This window comes from Oncorhynchus mykiss, chromosome 19 (genome assembly GCF_013265735.2).
Source record: "Oncorhynchus mykiss isolate Arlee chromosome 19, USDA_OmykA_1.1, whole genome shotgun sequence".
NCBI lineage: Eukaryota > Metazoa > Chordata > Actinopteri > Salmoniformes > Salmonidae > Oncorhynchus > Oncorhynchus mykiss.
The window spans coordinates 22,594,221-22,610,486 of NC_048583.1; positions in this window are offsets into that span (position 1 = coordinate 22,594,221).

Genomic DNA, 16,266 nt, shown 5'->3' on the forward strand with positions numbered 1-16,266 from the left:
GAGTGGAATATATTAAATACAACCCAGGTTTTTCAGCAGTGCACTACACTATAATTCCAAATGTACAAGATTTGTATGAATTTGAAAAGATAGATGGTACCATCATAAAACAATATCAATTTAGATCATTTAAGGGACAAACCTTATCTTAAATTGAGATCTTTACATGTTTCAGTTATGTCCTTTCATATTAAAATCCAAATGTTTCAGTCGGGCAGTTAGGTCCCTGCAAGAAGCCCAACAACTAAGGAGGTTCATCAATGAACCCCACCTCTTATGGGGTTCTTGGAATAACATTTTGGGGGTAATGTTCAATGCCAAGAACCCTAAGGTTTCTCAAAGAACTTTGAGGATCTTAGAAGAACCCTTCTTGAACCCCTCATTTTAGAGTGCATGCACTACCATTTGGAATTATAGTGTAGTGCAATGCTGATATACTTGGGTTGTATTTAATTATATATTCCACTCATGATCGAAATGTCAATGATACACTAAAAGCTGATGAATTTCAAGCAGGGGATATTGCATCAGTTGACAAGTCACGTGGAAAAGGTGATTTAGTACAATGTTGCATGGGGCGGCAATGGAATACAACACTGTTCTACGTTTTTACAGTAGCCAATACCCATATTTCTGATGATTTGTCTTACGTATGTACTGTATAAGGATAATGAAACTGTAAGACACATATTTCTCAACATGCTCACAACCTGCCATTACAGGCAGCAGTAGCCTAAATGGTTAGAGCATTGGGCCAGTATCTGTAAAGTTACTGGTTTGAATACCCGAGCTGAGGATGTGAAAAATCTTTCAATTTGGCAATATAACTTTTTTCTTTTTACAACACAACCTGCCAAATTATAAAACAAATTGTGGATCAAGTTCTAAAATAATATGTACCATTTACTCAACTGACTAAGTACAACCCATTAAATAATACAGTCACTTTTTCAGCAAAGTTAATCAGTTTCATCTTGAAATACATGTTTCACCTTACAGTATGTTCACATAAAGTAATTGCTTTCACAATGCAATGCTCACATTAATTTTGATATGATAGTCTGTTTATTTGTTAAAATACATTTTACTATTACTCTGACTGCTCTTAATCGATAATCACTTAACCGTTTGGTAAACCTATAGATTTTAAACTGGTTTGTCTACTACTGATTTTGAGAACTACATAATGAAAATGTATGATATGGTATTATGATGATCAATCAAACAATGTATTTATAAAGCCCTTTTTACATCAGCCGATATCACAGAAACCCAGCCTAAAAGCCCAAACAGCAAGCAATGCAGGTGTAGAAGCACGGTGGCTAGGAAAAACTCCCTAGAAAGGCAGGAACCTAGGAAGAAACCTAGAGAGGAACCAGGCTCTGAGAGGTGGCCAGTCCTCTTCTGGCTGTGCCGGGTGGAGATAATAACAGTACATGGCCAAGATGTTCAAACGTTCATAGATGACCAGAAGGGTCAAATAATAATAATCACAGTGGTTGGAGAGGGTGCAACAGGTAAGCACCTCAGGAGTAAATGTCAGTTGACTTTTCATAGCCAATCATTCAGAGTTAGAGACAGTAGCTGCGGTAGAGAGAGAGTCGAAAACAGCAGGTCCGGGACAAGGTAGCACGTCCGGTGAACAGGTCAGGGTTCCATAGCCGCAGGCAGAACAATTGAAACTGGAATAGCATCACGACCAGGTGGACTGGGGACAGCAAGGAGTCATCAGGCCAGGTAGTCCTGAGGCATGGTCCTAGGGCTCAGGTCAGGTCCTCTGAGAGAAGAGAGAAAAGAGAGAGAGTTAAAGGGAGAATACTTAAATTCACACAGGACACCGAATAAGACAGGAGAAATACTCCAGATATAACAGACTGATTCTAGCTCCCGACACATAAACTACTGCAGCATAAATACTGGAGACTGAGACAGGAGGGGGTCGGGAAACACTGTGGCCCCGTCCGACGATACCCCCAGACAGGGGCAGCCAAGCAGGATATAACCCCACCCACAGCCCCCACACCACTAGAGGGATATCTTCCAACCATCAACTTACTGCCCTGAGACAAGGCAGAGTATAGCCCACGAATATCTCCCCCACGGCACGAACCAGAGGGGGGCGCCAACCAGGACAGGAAGATCACGTCAGTGACTCAACCCACTCAGTGACGCACCCCTTCTAGGGACGGCATGGAAGAGCACCAGTAGGCCAGTGACTCAGACCCCGTAAAAGGGTTAGAGGCAGAGAATCCCAGTGGAGAGATTGGAACAGGCCAGGCAGAGACAGCAAGGGCGGTTCGTCGCTCCAGTGCCTTTCCGTTCACCTTCACACCCCTGGGCCAGACTACACTCAATCATACGACCTACTGAAGAGATGAGTCTTCAATAAAGACTTAAAGGTCGAGACCGAGTCTGCGTCTCTCACATGGGTAGGCAGACCATTCCATAAAAATGGAGCTCTATAGCCACCGTGCTTCTACACCTGCATTGCTTGCTGTTTGGGGTTTTAGGCTGGGTTTCTGTACAGCACTTTGAGATATCAGCTGATGTACGAAGGGCTAAATAAATAAATTTGATTTGATTTGATTTGACCTCCACCTCTGCGGGATGCGCGAGAGATATGGTCACTAGTGTATCCAGGAGGAGAGGCATCATTTAACACAGTAAATTCATCAGGCTTAAGCCATGTTTCAGTCAGGCCAATCAAATCAAGATTATGATCAGTGATTAGTTCATTGACTATAACTGCCTTGGAGGTGAGGGATCTAACATTAAGTGGCCCTTTTTTGAGATGTGAGATATCACAATCTCTTTCAATAATGTCAGGAATGGAGGTCTTTCTTCCAGTGAGGTTGCCTGAGCGAACACTGCCATGTTTAGCTTTGCCCTACCTAGATCGAGGCACAGACACAGACTCAATGGGTAAGCTGACTACACTGACTGTGCTGGTGGCAGACTCCACTAAGCTGGTGTAACAGATGTAAATCGTACTCTCCTTGCGTTGTGTTTTGTCCAAGTAAATCACATCAGCCAGTGGTCCCAGTTGAACATAATTTATTTCTGTTGCTGTTGTTAAATAGGAAACAGCACGTTAATTTTGCAGGGCTTAACGGTATTGATGACTGTCGATGGCAAAACCTGTAGCATGAAGACAACTGTGTTAGCAGTTGATTGGTTCGGACACAAGAAGGCATGGGCCATCTTAATAAAATGATCAGTGACGACCAGAACATCCAAGGACTTGTTGTTGGAGTCTTCAGCAGACCAGAAGTCCACACACATGAACTCGAGGGGCTCAGTCGTGATGATGTTCTCCAGTGGAGCTCTGGCCTCTGGCTCGGGGGCCTTACTGAACACATACCTCTTGCAGGTCTTGACATACTCTCTCACATCCGACTCCAGACCATGCCAGAAGAACCTCTGTCTTGTCAAGTTCAACGTCCGCTGTTGCCCCTGATGACCGGCTTCATCGTGGACACCCTTCAAAACTGTCACCCTTATTGAGGTGGGTACTACATACTGGTACGTCTTCCTCTTTGACAGCAAACTTTTTGGTATATAGTACACCCATTTTCAGAGTGAGCTTCTCCCAGGTCTTCAGAGTCCGCAGAGCCTCGATTGGTTCATGGCCACGTTCCCTCCTAAAAGGTCTACGGCCCCTGTAGAAGACAACTCTGGCGAGTGCGTCATCCTGGCGCTGCTTTGATATCAGGTCGTCACGGGACAGCACTCTCACATCTGACATCTCAGATGGCACCAGTGATTGAGTGAGCTGAGGCAGTAGCAGCGCACAGTTCTGTAGACCAGCCTCCCCTTGCGACCTCAGGACTGCTGACACCGCTTCCTTTGACAGTGAACCAGGAGAAGGATAGGAGGTGGTTTGGCAGTCCATGACAATTTCACAGGCATCTGCCTCAATTGATGGTGAGCAGCTTACGAGGTTGAATGGGTGATTCAAACAGCGGAACACATCTTGCACCTTCTCAGCATGTACTCCCGCAGCTTCTTCCATCTAGGCCTTGTATGGAACCCTTGTGATGCGATGGAGAGCGCCGGCTGCACAAATGGCTGTCTACTGAGTGCATCAGCAATGACATTTTTGGGACCGGGGATGTACTTGATGTCAAACACGAATGGAGCGAGTTTAGCAACCCATCTCTGTTCACAGGCATCCAATTTGGGCTTGGACAGGATGTACGTTAATGGGTTGTTTTCTGTTCGTACAGTAAAAGGCTTGCCCCTTAGCCAATGACTAAACTTCTCACAGACGGCCCAGCGTAAAGCAAAAAACTCTAACCTATGGGCAGGATACTTTGACTGTGCAGTAGTAAGTGATTTGCTAGCGAATGCTACGGGTCTGGCCGCAGACCCATCCTCTGGCACCTGGGAGAGGACAGCACCCAATCCATTACTAGATGCATCTACAGACAGCAAGAAAGGTCTACTAAAATCAGGGTGGGCTAGCATGACCTCATTGAGGAGAGCTTGTTTCAACTGACTAAAGGCCTGTTTGCACTCACCAGTCCAGTCTGCTGCTGTGAGTTTCCTATGTATTCCTCTTTTCCTCTTGCCTTTCCCATGGTGTGTTGCCTTCGTCCCAGTTGTCAGCCCATGCAGCGGCTTAGCGATAGTGGAGCACCCCTCAATGAACTGTTGGTAATAGACTATCATTCCGAGAAAGGACCTAATCTTCCCCTGGGAGGGTACGTCCGTGTTATCCTCCATGAGATCCTTCTCTGTCATCCCTGCAATAGCCTTCACTTTTTCTGGGTCTGTGGCCACACCTCCTTCATTGATGACATGCCCCAAGAGCCGCACTGACCTCTTCATGAAATGGCATTTCTTTGGAGAAAATGTCAGATTATGGGTTTTGAGACACTCAAAAACTGACTCCAAGCGTTGCATTCCAAGTTATTCAGTCGGGGCAAAAACCAGCACATCATCCAGGTAGCATAGAAGGCTAGAAAAATGTTGATCCCCAAAAATGCTCAACATCATCCTCATGAATGTTGCTGGGCTGTTGCATAGTCCTTGTGGAAGACGGTTATATTCATATAACCCAAAAGGAGAAGTGAAGGCTGTAAACTTCTTGTCGCCTTCATGCACCTCCACATTGTAGTAGCCTGAGGTCAAATCCATTGTAGAGAAGAAGGCATTACCACCCAGGGCCGCCAGAGCATCAGCTTGGTGAGGTAGAGGGTGAGCATCCTTTACGGTGCGAGCATTGAGCCATCGGAAGTCTGTACACAGTCTCAGATCGCCAGACTTCTTCCAGACCAGCACGAGTGACATCTTCTCCCAGAAGTCATCGGTCGTCTTCAGCTCCCTGATGAGGTGTTTTATCACGTTGCTGCCTAGGATGAGCTCATCACTACTAGAACAGGGACAGAAACACTGCTGCCATACACAGACAGATTCAATTCACACACACCTACAGGCTTGGTCTTCAACACCCCACAGCCAACCAACACCACTTCATGAGGGAGCCACACTTGAGCACCCCTGCTTTCTCAAGGCGTCTGGCGCACCACTGTTGAGCTCAATGTGCATGCCATAGAACCGCTGTCAATCATAGCGCACACCTCTATAACATCCCCCAGTAACACACTAATATAATAATAATAATAATAATAATATAATAATAATAATAATATAATAATAATAAAGAGTTCATCGTTGTGGAGCACTCTCTGTGTATTTTGCATAATGACTTTTTCGTTCGACTTGACTTTATCACAAACACTTGAATATATTGACTCTAAATCTACACCACTATCTGATTGGGGCACCTCACAAGGCCCAGCACTTCCCCCCCATCCCATGCGGGCCAGCTAGTTTTCCTGCCGCTGTGTCGTGTTGCTTTTTGATGGAGCGACGGGAGTTACCGATGAAGTGCGAGGACATTCTTGACGTGTGTGCCCAGCTGCATAACAGAGGAAGCAGAGGAGGTGTGAATAACAATGATCCATTTTGCTGTGATTCGCATCCCCACACACTTTGCATTGCAAAGACGGGTTCTCCCTTCTCCGGGGCTTCCTCTGGAAACGGTTATCATAGCCGCCTACAGGTTGCTGTGGCCTCTGCTCCAAGAGCAAGCATGGCAATCACACGATCCAATGCCTCGGATGAGCCATTTGTGGGCTGCTGCAAGGGGTCTGGGCAGTTTGCAACAACCGACACTGGCCTACTTACTTCCTGCGTCAGTGTGGTGACCAGTGGGGCCAGCCGCAAGGGACGTGGAGCCTTGCACTTCCTCTGGTACTCCTCCAGCCTGCCATGGACCTCCGCAGCCGTCCAGTCATGCAATGGTTTGCACATGAATATCAATGACAGCTTTGAGTTCGGACAGTGCTTGATGAACATGACAGTCAGAACACGTGATGGATTGTCTAGCTTCAAACAGTCCTCTGCCACCTCTATGGCCCTGTTCAGTCTGATCCAGTAATCAAATGGAGTCTTCCCTTCCATTGGCAAAGTAGAATAAACATCAGCTAGGGGCATGTCAGAGTTGATTGTGTTGCTAAAGTGATGCTTCAGAATGTCAAAAACCAGTCTAGGGCCCTGGCTTAAGTCAACTGGGTTACTGCGTAGGCTTACTTTCACCACGTTACTTGCCCGCCCTGTCAGCTTACCCAAAACTTCATCTGACCTCTCCTGCCCACTATGGCCCTTCTTCTGCATGGTCTCCTCCCACTCATGCAGTGTGCATTCCTCTAAACCATCCCCCCTGAAACACACTGGTTCTCTGACATCATTTTCACCACTACATTTAGACTAGAGCTGGCCCCAACCTTGGTACCACCAACATAACCTTCTGTCCCACCCCATATCCTTTGATTCCAAACAAGAGGCAATATTGTCACCTATGGAGTAACCTATCTGCTTAACAATGTCTGCCCGGAAATCTATAGACACATCCTCCTTCCTAGGACTAGGTAAAACTGTCTCGAATGCACTGAGTTGAGGTAGCTCTAAATCATGTGGAAAGCGCACACTTGCCTGTGTAGTTGGCCTGGCCAGAGGTGTGTAACTGGAGAAAAAGCTGCCCCCCTTACCCACTGGCGGTGAAGGTTTAAACATGAGAACTCCCCTACCTATCCCAAAAAGGATTTTTATTTTGTATTTTTTAATAAATATGTAGCTATATATATATTTTTTAAATTTAAATATTACGTTTTTTAAATTTTATATCACAATCAATATGAACACTTCTATAAAATCAACCCCCCCCCCCCCCCCCCCCCCCCCATCCTGGGAAAAATATGATTTGTCCCCGCCAATGTATCACTGTAAACATAACTATGTAATTTCAATAATATTAATAATACGCAATGAAAGCACTTGTGCTGATTATAGACACTTAATAGCGCGTTTTTAAATTTCAAAAGATTGCGACCCCCCCGCCCTTTGCCTCACAATGGTTTGATCCACTGCCAGTTCCTTAGCAGGCAAGGTAACAGAGTATCTACTGTCTGAAAGGCACTCAATGCACGTAACTGATGTGAGGTTAATCCAGTCAATCGTGACATTGCAATGTTTTTTTTTTTTTTATGTTGGCAGGGTTCACACATACACTAGCTGCATTTGCAGAGCTAGCGCGCAAACATTAACTATCAAGCAAGCTAGTACCTATTCCATTTATGTGGCGTCGTCAAATATGGAATCTTTGCTATCGTCAGTTTATTCCAAGATCAGCATGCAGCTGTAGTGCTTCAAAGTCCCTGTGATAAGGTTAGCGATAAACTGAACTACACTCTCCTCTACCATTGCCTTAAATATATTTAATGGTCTCGTTGCAAAAGCTAAATTGTCGCTAGGGAACGTATTTTTTTTTTTTCACCTTTATTTAACCAGATAGCAAAGATTATAGCAAACACCACATAGTGCTCGCTAGTTTAGCAAAATCAGTTATTGTTGGAAGCCAGCCAACATGAAACAAACTATATTAAAATTACAAAAGGTTTCAGCATATGTTGCGTAAATGGTGGTAAACTCATACAGCTGTCAACTCATCACTGCAATCCGTTTCACATTTGCTAGCTACCTTTTAGATCGAAGCCCATATAGAATGATAGAAGATAAGATGATAGAAGCCCATCTCCTACTGTAAATATCCTACACACTGTGTAGCCAGCCAGCCAGCCAGCCAGGTAGAAAAATGGCAAAAAAAAGACGGACATCAGAGTATTTCAGTACACCAAAATGCAAAGTAAGAACCCTAGTAGCCTAATATCTCAAAGACTAGTTGATAAAATGTTCATAGGAAAGAAGTGAAATGCTAATAGAAAAATGTTTCACAATGATGTCATTAGGCAGAGCAGGCAACAGATGGCACACAGACGGCAGAGCTGGGGACAGATGGGCAGGGACAGGCTGGCAGAGACAGGGAGTCTCAGGTAAGTTTGTTGAGTCTTTGTTGGGCAACATTATAAAAGGTTCTCAATTTTTTTGACTTGTAAAATAGGGACATAATTGGAAAATGCCATGGATACCCCCACTCTCAACTTAAACTGGTGACTGAACTAAGATTTGTTTAAGGCAATGGTATTGCTGTTGTGATTAATTGTGTAGTTTCGGGTACCGGTAGTTAGGAGTACGGCAAACACCTTATTTATTTTCTAGGAGACAGACTGTGAGTCAGTGAGGGTGGTGAAAGGGAAAGAGCCACGGAGAGAGACTTTAGAGGACAGTGTCACAGCCACGGCAGGACCAGGTGTCAACCTTGTTGCCAGCAGCACCAGTATAGGGGACAGTGGCACAGCATTGTCCAGTTACCTCAGTGATGGCACAAAACCATATCAGCCACACCCACAATTTATAGAACCGCAAACTCTTGCCAACAGAGTGTTGACATTTCAAGAGAGATGGTTTTGTGATTTCCCCTGGCTAGATTATAATCCATCAATAAAAGGAGTGTTGTGTTTTCACTGCAGCCAAGGGTTTTCAAGCCAGCCATCTTTTGGCCAAAGGGCGGATGCTGCCTTCATTAGTGCAGGATTTAGGAACTGGAGAAAAGCCATTGAATCACTGCACATCAAAAGTGCCAAACCCACCGCCACTTTGTAACTGTAACAGCACACCAGCTAAATCCAATCAGTGTCCAGTTATCCAGCGTGTGGGGTAAACAGCAGGTGGACGCAAGGCATTGCTTGATGACAATTGTTAGTTTGGTGCGGCATGTAGTAAGACAGGGACAAGCCTTTAGATGCCACACGGATGACAGTGGGAATTTATACCAGCTTTTGAAACTTAGGGCAGAAGAGGATGATCCCATTTTACTGAAGTGGTTAACAGAGCGTACCACAATGTACCCAGGCCCCAAAGCACATAATGAAATTCTGAACATCATGGCCAATACAGTCAGCTGAGCAGCAGCAGTTGAGATTAGGTCTCTTCCGATTGTACAATTTTCAGTAATTGTTGATTGTACTCAGATGTCTCTGGTACTGAACAGGAGAGTGTCTGTCTGCGTTATGTTGACCATGACCTTGTCCCTCACAAGGATTTTATTGGGCTATACAGGGTGTCGGAGACAACAGGCGAGGGCATTGCGAAAGTGGCAACTGATGTGTTGTTGAGGCTCAATTTGCCCATGTCTGGCTTACGTGGACAGAGTTACAATGGTGCCTCAAACATGGCAGGAAAATACACAGGTGCACAGGCAATTGTGAGGAAGCAGCAGCCATTAGCCCTCTATGTGCATTGTGGAGCACACTGTGTAAATCTGATTACACAGGCTGGACAGTCTCAAGAGGGAAAATATCTGCAGGCAATTAGTTGGATCCATTGAAACCCACAAACATATGCTTGGTTATTTTGTTCAGTAGTCTGTATAGCAGTGGTTCTCAACCTTTTGGGGGTACTGGAACCCCTGCATATTTTGAGGCAAGGCGGGCAAGGTTTTGAGCGGTCCTCGGGGACCTCCACCCCCTCTTTATTGCATGTAAAGTTACTGGAAACCTTGTGGTACTGAATACATTCATTACACTTTTTTATTTCACGGACCCCTTGCAATTACACCAGGGACCCCTAGGGGTACATGGACCCATGTTTGAGAACCCCTGGTGTATAGTATGATATTTGTTATTTTGTTTAGTAGTTTTCAGTTTTTAGTACATGACAGTACACTTACTAATTATTTATTTCATGTTAGTTTATTTAAAATTGCATACTTTGTGTGACATACTTGTCCATAGCTGCTGTTTGAATAGTTGAGACACTGACTGAAGGATATTTTGGTTGATTTATTTGGGTTATTTATTGAAGTAGTTACTTTGCTTTTAGAACTATACTTATTTTTAGCTTTTTGTTCTTGTAAAGCTGTTGTAGTAGACTCAGGCCAGTGGCACATATTTAATGACTATATAAATGTATCAGAAAAAGTCAAATTAAAAGGTCAATTCAACACAGAGACCAACTTTGTGATGGTTCTCAATGGAGATTATTTTAGACGAGATCACACCATGTTCATTGTATTTTACGAAAACTGCACCCATACAGTGTACAGTTCCATTGCCACCCACTGGCCTTTCTTGGTATTGCTGGTTGTAAGTACAAATACCTGCATACATACTGGACTGATAAGGAACACTGCTATAACTATTATTATTAGTAGTATTATAATGATTTAAACATTTGAACAAGTTGGGACAACCCTTCAGGTAACTACTGTACGTATCAATTATCCAGTAGTAGTGATTATGGTTCCTCATAGTGTTACAGCACTACTTTTGGTGTCCCCCTCAGGAATAGGTCTTGAGAAAATCTCATGTAATTGTCCCCTCCAAAGTTGATATCAGATTTTCGCCCCTGAATTACATCACTAAATAATCATACCATCACCACATACAAGTAATAAACCGGATATTATATTTCCCCCACTCACTCATGCTACCAGGAGCTCCCTGAGAATTCCACTTGTGCAGAATGCGAAACCTAGGCCTCTGGCCTGCATCAGCAACCGCAGTACTTCTTGAAGCCGGGTCTCCGATCCCTCCATGTGACGTCCAGCGAAGACAAGAAGACTAGTCACGGCACCAGTGTAACAGATGTAAATCGTACTCTCCTTGCATTGTGATTTACTTGGACAAAACACATCAGCCAGTGGTCCCAGTTGAGCATAATTTATTTCTGTTGTTAAATAGGAAACAGCATGTTAGTTGTGCAGGGCTTAACGATATTGATGGCTGTCATGGCAAAATCCCTTGCATCACATTTTCATACGGGGACAAACAAAATACAAAAATACAATACAAAATTTAACATGTGTAAATACCTGTTGTTAAATAGGAAACAGCACGTTAGTTGTGCAGGGCTTAACAATGTTGATGGCTGTCAATGGCAAAATCTGTAGCATGAAGACAACTGTGTTAGCAGTGGGCTTATGTGACCATTACATCGGTGTATGCTAGCTAACACACTTATTTACAGCAATCATATGCCAAAACACATCCCTAACACGTACCATATACCCACACATGTATAAATTAGTAATGTACAGCAAACTTGTACACATTGTAAAATAGAAAATAGTATTCAGAACGTGACCAACCCATTACTGACGTTCGCGATCTCCCCCTATCTGCAAGCGGGGCCAATCACAACACGCCTTATTGTCATCAGAGTTGAACCAACCAATAAGAATGCCTAAACATTAAATACACCTTTCTTTAGATGCAAGTGGAAACTTAACCAACCCTGCACCCTATCTCATTGTGGAGCTAGAGGAATTAGAGCCCTGCTCATAGATAAGATGAGAGCACCCATCCAGCTAGGATGGAGTCCGTCACTCTCAACAGGCCAGCATTGGTCCTGTTTGTGGGTGAGTCCCAGAAAGAGGGCCAATTATCTACAAATTCTATCTTTTGGGAGGGGCAGAAAACAGTTTTCAACCAGCGATTGAGTTGTGAGACTCTGCTGTAGAGCTCATCACTCCCCCTAACTGGGAGGGGGCCAGAGACAATTACTCGATGCCGACATCTTTCTAGCTTATTTACACGCTGAAGCTATGTTGCGCTTGCTGACCTCTGACTGTTTCATCCTAACATCGTTGGTGCCGACGTGGATAACAATATCTCTATACTCTCTCTACACTCGCCAGTTTTAGCTTTAGCCAGCACCATCTTCAGATTAGCCTTAACGTCGGTAGCCCTGCCCCCTGGTAAACAGTGTATGATCGCTGGATGATTCGTTTTAAGTCTAATACTGCGCACAGACGCTGTTTCATCCTTTCACACACTGAAATTACCCTTACCCTAACGATTGCGTCTGAAGCTGGGCTTGCAGCACAGCTATCCTCACCGTAAGGCGATCGTTCTCCTGTATATTATGAGTACAGCGACTGCAATTAGAAGGCATCATGTTAGTTACTACTTAGCTTCGGCTGGTGGAAGTCCTGACGAACCATGCCCAGATAAAGTGTCCAGGGTGAAAAAGTTGAATGAAAAAAGTGTAACGAGGGAAAAAATAAAAATATAAAGCGGTAATTAAAAAGTAAAAACCGTAAAGTTTGCGGTAGCAAAGTAACGTTAGCAACAAACCGCACAGCATCGAGTAAACACCTACTTCACAGTAAGTTAAATATTTATATATATTTACAAGATCAGAGATATAGCCTACTGTACTGTACGTAACAATTGCATCCCCTATACTAAGGGGTACTCAACTACTATTTGAGAAGATTCGGTCACACACATTTCCTAGGTAGCAAAGGTATGGATGGATATTGTAATTTCTCGGTTTAGTTACAAAGCCCCACCTCGCGACCCATGCAACCCCAAACTGCATTAAATTGAAAGCCCGACTGAGTTGCTAAAAAAATCATAAAATAGTTACATTCGGGACACGGGGTCCGGCTCTGGACCGCGATCTGCCTGTTGAGTATGGCTGCCCTAAAAATAAAGCTAACCCTCCGGTGTTGCTAATCCTCAAGGTAGGCTTGTCAGGTATTCATTTGTTTCATTTGATTACAATGCACCTATGTTGTCATTATATCTGAACAATACATTTATTTTGTTGCGTCATTGATTATGAATGATGTCTTCAGTGATCACACCTTTAATGGGATATAAATTATGGAAATTAGATTTCCAGTGAATGTTTATGGGTAGTGCAATTGTATAATTTGAAAATAGTGTAATGTACTGTAATTTACAGTACTGTATTCAAAGGGCAATTTTTAAACATGTGTTTTTTGCTATTGGATTAAATGGTTGTTAAAATGACTCAATTGAGAATATATCATTATGTTGTGTTTTGGTGATTAAATCAATGTTCTTATGGTATTTCACAGTAAATGTATATTTTGGATCAAAGGTTATGTGGTGAAAGATGTCTCCAAACAACATGAATACATAATAACGGGTTTTAAATAAGGCTTGCTGTTTTACAAGGGTTACCAGTTTGGAGTTTTGAAAATTCCCCACATAGTGAAAATAAGTGCCAAAGCCATTGAAAGAAACTGGAAATGGTAGCCTAGCTAAAATGACTAAATGGTCAGCCTATCATTCATTATCTGATGTATTGGTGACTAAACAAAATGTTCTCATGGTATATCACAGAAAACCTTGATTTTGCATGAATGACTCAGGGGAGAAAACTGTGGGAAACCGCAATCAAAGGTTCTGAAAATAAGATATAGGTGGCATTATAACAGTTATCAGTTTAGAATGTTGTACTTAGTTTTCAAATATAGTACCACATACATCTAAAAAATGTGCCAAAGGGATTGGAAAAAACCGTAATATAATATCATTGATTATTTGCATTTATCCATCATTATTTTCACCATGTATTATTTTTGTTTGTATTCCTTATTTATTTGATTTTCACACGCAATGGTGAGAGTGTGAACTGAGGCAGATCAGACTCAGGGTGGCGCGAGAAGCTAAAGGATTGGTGTCGGGGACTCACGATAGGTCATTGCGGGTCACAGCGCAGCTCATGACAATGTTTAACACCTGTCCAGGGTTTAACACTTCATTACCATAAGGGCTGTAATTTATTTTTGTAATAATAAATCTTATACCTACAACAAATAATTTCGGAAATAGGTTGATAACACATTGACTACCTAATATTGGGGGGGCAGGTAGCTTAGTGGTGAGAACGTTGGGCCAGTAACCAAAAGGTTGCTCTATCGAATCCCTGAGCTGACAAGGTAAAAATATGTCGTTTTGTCCGTGAATAAGGCAGTTAACCCCCTTTTCCTAGGCTGTCATTGTAAATAAGAATTTGTTCTTAACTGACTTGCCTAGTTTTAAAAAATTAATAGGCCTATGCAGTTCTTAGAATGAGGTTTTTAACCTATATAAGTATAATATTATTGTAATGAATAAAAACAAAAATGTGTATGGTTTAGTACATTCGTTTGATGAGTATGTTAAATTGTAGTTAGTGAGAAACATTGGTTGATTCTCATTTTGCATGAGAATATTCCATTTTAAAGTAATGCATGGGGGATTAAGATACATTTAACATTTATGAAAATTAAAACACTTATCTTCATTAGATAAGTATTCAAAGCCATGAGTCAATCAATACATGTTAGAATCACCTTTGGCAGCGATTACAGGTGTGAGTCTTTCTGGGTAAGTCTCTAAGCACTATTCACAACTGGATTGTGCCACATTTGCCCATTATTCCTTTCAGAATACTTCAAGCTCTGTCAAATTGGTTGTTGATCGTTGCTAGACAACCATTTTCAGGTCTTGCCATAGATTATTCAAGCAGATTTAAGTCAAAACTGTAACTCTGCCACTTAGGAATATTCACTGTCTTCTTAGTAAGCAACTTCAGTGTGTATTTGACCTTGTGTTTAAGGTTATTGTCCTGCTCCCAGTGTCTGGTGGAAAGCAGATTTTGCCTGTGTTTAAAGCCATTCCATTTCTTTTTTATTCTGAAAAACTCCCCAGTCCGTAACGATTACAAGCGTAACATGATGCAGTCACCACTATGCTTGAGAATATTGAACGTGATAATCAGCAATGTGTTGCATTGGATTTGCCCAATACATAACACTTTGTATTCAGGAAAAAAATAACTGCTTTGCCACATTTTTTTAAGTATTACTTTAGTGCCTTTTTGCAAACAGGCTGCATGTTTTGGAATTTTTGTATTATGTACAGTCTTCCTTCTTTTCACTATTTCAATTAGGTTAGTATTGTGGAGTAACTACAATGTTGTTGAGCCATCCTCAGTTATCGCCTATCACAGCCATTAAACTCTGTAACTGTTTGCCGGAGAAGAAGGCAATCCCTGAGCGGTTTTCTTCCCTTCAGACAACTGAGTTAGGAAGGACGCCTGTAGTGACTGGGTGTATTGATACACCATCCAAAGTCGAATTATTAACTCTACCATGCTTAATTAAAGGGATATTTAATATCTTCTTCTTCATGTTTTACCCATTTACCAATAGTTATTTGTGACACATTGGAACACCTCCCTGGTCCTTGTTGTTGAATCTGTTTGAAATTCACTGCTCGACTGAGGGACCTTAGAGATAATTGTATGTGTGGGGTACAGAGATGATGTAGTCATTCAAAAATCATGTTAAACACAATTATTGCCCACAGGTGAGTCCATGCAACTGATTATGTGACTTATTGAAAAATAATTCACCCAACATTTTTTGCTGAATTCACGTTAGTTAATTAACAACTCAACCAAATTGAAATCAAAACGAGACGTTGAACTTACATCTGTGCCCAGTGGGATGCAACCGCTGCCAATATTATTTTATTTTACATGGATTCAGACTTTTAGGTAGCCTAGATCTTTTCTTCCTTTCACCCACTCTAACCTTCGACTTTGCAGCTAAACCGTTTACGCTTGGATCAACCCTACTCATGTTAACTATCAGCGAACATTTGGATATCATGTGGGTGCTAGCAAGCATACTAGGTAGTGTTGAATGGATTCCGATGTTTCATCGCCTGATATCGTGTTGAGTTAAGAGATACTGTGAATGCTCCGAGAGCGAAACGCTCGGAATTTTAAAAACTGACAATCCGACAATGCTCTGAATGAATGAACCGCCCAGAGCGCACTCTGACACTCCAGTGAATTTACGAACTAACCCGAACCCTTAATGGGAACACTGGAATTGTATGATGATATTCAACTCCTAATGTATAACTGTTCATAAAACATTTTTGTTAATAAAATACTATGTGTTTGCTGTTGGTGGTATTAAGTTAACCCTTCCCCTAACCCTTTAACCTAACTCCTAAACTTAGCCCTAACCTTAACCCTAACCCCTAGCTAACA